We start from the raw sequence: 5,383 nt of genomic DNA, 5'->3' as shown, positions 1-5,383 counted from the left end.
CAATTCCTTAGTGCACCAGTGCATGTAAGCACACACACACAAATGGAATCTTATTTGTTGGTAATGTGAGGTGAGACCTTAAGGAGGTAATTTGGTCATGAATGATAATCTTGCTCTTATAAAGAGGCCTGAGGAAGCACTTTGCCCTACTTCTGCGTAAAGAAGTCACCATCTGTGTAGCAGACAGCCTTTATTAGTCACTGCATCCACAGCCACATTGATTTTGGACTTACCTGTCTTCAGAACTGAGTAACAAATTTCTATTTATAAATTACCCAGTAGAAGATATTTGTTATAGCAGCCTGAATGCATTCGTGCACAGGTCAAACAGCTACCCCCAGAATTGGAGAGAAACAGATAGATACAGAGAATCTCAACATATTGGAGCAGAAACCTCCATGAGAATCAGTGCCAGTATGGGAAAACTTGAACTGTAATAGACAAACTGACTATAACTAGGTGTGGACAAGTCTGAGAACAAAAACTCTAGAGGGCCACCTACTTTGGTGAGTTCAACCCTAGGAACTCGACCTGGTTCTCATAATAACTATCAGAGAAAAATCCCCTTGTCTTCCAGGATGAGGCAGGGAAAAAAGAACCACTTTGAAATAGTCAGGTCTGCCTTCAGTAGACACTAGTTAATAAGTGCCTAACATGCTGCGCCTGTATCAGAACCTAAGTGACTTAAGAAGAAGGCAATACCCAACTCCAGCCAACTCTTGCCTTCTTATTCTGCCCAAGAGGGGAAAAAAGACTGAGAAGCACTTGTGAAGTCATAGTTCATAGGCTCACTAAAGATTAAAACATATGATTATAGAGTTTTTCCTAACTCCACACCTCACCACCACAATATTAAATTCCTCTATATAATAGTTCCTTTTACCCAGAGTATCTTTCCAATCTATCAGAAACAAATTATAAGACCTATTAAAAGGCAAAAATTGGGCTGGTGTTATGGCTTAGTGGTACAGAGCTTGCCTAGCATGTGTGAAGCACTGGTTTTGATTCTCAGCAACCACATATAAATAAATGAAATAAAGCCCATAGACAATGAAGAAATTTTTTAAAAGGCAAAAGTTTTGAAAATACAGAGCATCAGAAGCAGTAATAGCACAGATATTAGAATTATCAAGCAGGGAATTTAAAATAACTGATTAGTATGCTGAGTTCTAAAGGATAAAGTACACAGCATGCAAAAACAGATAAAGTAAGTAGAGAATCATAAACACAGTAATGGTAAAGACCAAAAACACCATAACAGAAATAAAGAATACCTTTAATGGGCTTATTAGTAAACTGAACACAGCTAAGAATCCCCGAGCTTGAGGATATATGAAATTTCTATTAAATTAAAGCAAGGAGAACAAACACGTGTGTGGGTGTATGTGTGTGAGAGTGTGTGTATTTTCCAATATGTCCAAGAACTGTGGGACAACCTGTGAAAAATGTTAATATGCTTAATGAGAATTTCAGGAAAAAAATGAAAAAAAAACCAGAAGAGCTTCTTTTTATTTGTTCTAATTAGTTATACATGAAAGCAGAATGCATTTTGATTCATTTTGATTCACAAATGGAGCACAACTTTTCATTTCTCTGGTTGTATATGATGTAGAGTTGCACCACATGTGCAGTCATACATGTATCTAGGGTAATGATGTTCATCTCATTTCATTATTTTTTCTACCCCCATGTTCCCTTCCATTCCCTTTCTCCCCTTTGCCCAAAGTTCCTCCATTCTCCCCATGCCCCACCCCCATTATGGGTCAGCATCCACTTATTAGAGAGAACATTTGACCTTTGGTTTTTTGAGGTTGGCTTACTTTGTTTAGCATGATATTCTCCAACTCCATCCATTTACTTGCAAATGCCATAATTTTATTCTCTTTTAATGCTGAGAAATATTCCATTGTGTATATGTACCATAGTTTCTTATCCATTCATCTGTTGAAGGGCATCTGGGTTGGTTCCACAGTTGAGCAATTATGAATTGAGCTTCTATGAATATTGATGTGGCTGTGCTGCTATAGTATGCTGATTTTAAGTCCTTTGGGTATAGACCGAGGGTGGGATAGCTGGGTCAAATGGTGGTTCCATTCCATTTTCTAAGGAATCTCTATACTGCTTTCCATAGTGGTTGTACCAATTTGTAGTGCCACCAGCAATATATGAGTCTAACTTTTCACCCACATCCTCGTCAACACTTATCATTGCTTGTATTCATTTTTTAATTTTTAAAATTTGTTTTAATTAGTTATTCATGAGAGTAGAATGCATTTATGCACTTTGATATACATAGATGGGACATAATTTCTCATTTTTCTGAGTGTACATATTGTAGAATCATGTTGGTCATGCAGTCACATATATACATACAGTAATAACCTCTATTCCATTCTACTATCTTTCCTATCCCCACATCACCTCCTCTTCCCTCCGATCACTTCCCTTTATCTAATCTAAGGTAATGCTATTCTTCTCTAGTGCTTCCCGCCATATTGTGAATTATCATCTGCATATTAAAGAAAACATTCAGCCTTTGTTTTTTTGGGATTGGCTTATTTCACTTAGCATGATATTCTCCAACTCCATTTATTTACTGGCAAATGCCATAATTTCATTCTTCTTTGAAGAAGAATAATATTCCATTGAGTATATAGACCACATTTTCTTTATCCATTCATCTATTGAAGGACATCTAGGAGAGTGGGATAGCTGGGTCAAATGGTGGTTCCATTTCAAGTTTTCTGAAGAATCTCCATAAAGCTTTCCACACTGGTTGCACCAATTTGAAGTCCCACCAGCAATGTATGAGTGTACCTTTCCCCCACATCCTTGCCAACATTTATCATTGCTTGATTTCTTGATAATTGCCATTCTGACTGGAGTGAGATGAAATCTTAGTGTAGTTTTGACTTGGATTTATCTAATTACTCGAAAAGTTGAACATTTTTTTGTATATTTATTTATTGATTGTATATATTCTTCTGAGAAGTGTCTAAGCATCTATTCTTTTCCTTAGCCCATTTATTGATTGGTTATTTATTTTTTTGGTGTTAAGTTTTTTGAGTTCTTTATATATACTAAAGATTAGTGCTCTGTCTTAGTGTGTGTGTAGTAAAGATGTTCTCTTACTCTGTGGGGATTCTCTTCACATTACTGATTGTTTCCTTTGCTGAGAAGAAGCTTTTCAGCTTGAATCCATCCCATTTATTAATTCTTGATTTTATTTCTTGTGCTTTAGGAGTCTGGTTAAGAAAGTCAGAAAGAGTTATTTAAAATAAGTGATAATGACTGAGAATTTCTCCAAATTTATGTCAGTCGCTAAGCAACATTTACAGGGAGGTCAGAGAACACCAAACAGTAAATATTTTCTAAAAAAAAAAAAATCAAAATTGTTAGATGCTGTGGCACATGCCTTTAATCCCAGCAAGTTCAAAGACTGTCTCAGAAATTTAGTGAGACCCTGTCTCAAAATAAAAAAATAAAAATAAAAAGAGCTGGGAATGATGCTCAGTGGCAAACATCCCTAGGTTCAATCCTCAGTACTGAAAACAAAAAATAAAACAAAACAAAACAACCCCCCACACACACACAACTAAGCATATGGTTTTCAAACTAAAGGAAATCAAAGATACAGAAAAAAACCTAAAAGAGGGACTGAGGTTGTGGCTCAGAGGTAGAGCGCTTGCCTAGCATGCGTGAGGCACTGGGTTCAATCCTCAGCACCACATAAAAATAAAGTAAAGGTATTGTGTCCACCCGCAACTTAAAAAAAAAAAAACAAAAAACCTAAAACAAAATAGAAGAAGCTTCCAATCTTCTTTTCCTTGGAAGCTATGCAAACAAAAATAGTTGAAATATTAACATGTTGAGAAAACAAAACCACCAACCTCGAATTCTATACACTGTAAAACTATCCTTTAGAAACGAAGAGAGCTGAGAGCTGGGTGCAGTGGCCTAAGCCTATAGCCCCAGCTACTTGGGAGACTAAGGCAGGAGGATTGCTTGAGTCCAGGATTTTGACACCAGTCTATGCAACATAATGAGAGCCTGTCTCTTAAAAAATAAATAAAAGGTGGGCTGGGGTTGTAGCTCAGTGGTAGAGTGCTTGCTTGCATATCATGTGTGAGGCACTGGTTCAATTCTCAGCACCACATTTTAAATAAATAAAGGTCCACCAACAACTAAAAAAAATTTTTAAATAAAATAAATAAATAAAAGGAATTATACATGATGACCAAGAATGCAAGGTATGCAAGGCTGAAAATCAATAGGCTAAAAGAGTATGGAGGTTGCTCAAAACAATAAAAATAAAACTAAAATATGGGGCTGGGGATTTGGCTCAGTGGTAAAGTGCTTGCCTAGTATGCATGAGGCTCTTAGTTCAAATCCCCAAGTACCAAAAAAAAAAAAAAAAAAAAAACTACAATATGATCCAGCTATCCCACTCCTAGGTACATATTCAAAGGAAATGAAATTAGCATACAAAAATTATACTTGTATGCCCATGTTTATTGCAACATTATTAACAATAACTAAAATATGAAATGTGCTATGTGTCCATCAACAGAAGGGTACAGAAAATGTGGGAAATATACATAATGGAGTATTATTCAGCCATAAAGAAAAATTAAAATCCTGTCATTTGCAGAAAAGTGTATGGAACTGGAGCACATCATGTTACGTGAAATAAGCCAGACACAGAAAGACAAATATTGCATGTTCTGTCTCATATGTGGAAACTGAAAAAAAGAAGAAAAAAAAAAGTCAATCCAAAAGTAGAATGGTGATTATTAGAGACTGGAAAGTGTTTCAGAGAAGGGCCAAGAAGAGTGCATGGATATGATCAATTCACATTGTATGCATGTGTGAAAATATTACGGTGAAGCCCATTAATATGTACAATTAGTATGTGCTACTAAGAATTTTAAATTAAAAAAACAAAAATCGAATGATTCTAACAATAGATGCAGAAAAATCACTTTATGAAAGCCAACATTCGGTGCTTGGATTGCAGCTCAGTGGCACAGCGCTTGTCTTGTGCCTATGAGGCACTGGGTTTGATCCTCAACACCACATGAAAATTAATAAATAAAATAAAGGGGGGCTGGGGATGTGGCTCAAGCAGTAGCGCGCTCGCCTGGCATGCGTGCGGCCCGGGTTCGATCCTCAGCACCACATACAAACAAAGATGTTGTGTCCGCCGAAAACTAAAAAAATAAATATTAAAAAAAAAATCTCTCTCTCTCTCTCTCTCTCTCTCTCTCTCTCTCTCTCTCTCTCTCTCCCCCTCTCTCACTCTCTCTTTAAAAAAAAAATTAAAAAATAAAGGTATTGTGTGCATCTACAACTAAAGTATATATATATATATATATATATATAT

Source organism: Spermophilus citellus (assembly GCF_964194105.1).
Source record: "Spermophilus citellus genome assembly, chromosome: 9".
Taxonomy (NCBI): Eukaryota; Metazoa; Chordata; class Mammalia; order Rodentia; family Sciuridae; genus Spermophilus; species Spermophilus citellus.
Note: the sequence above shows the minus strand (reverse complement) of the source record.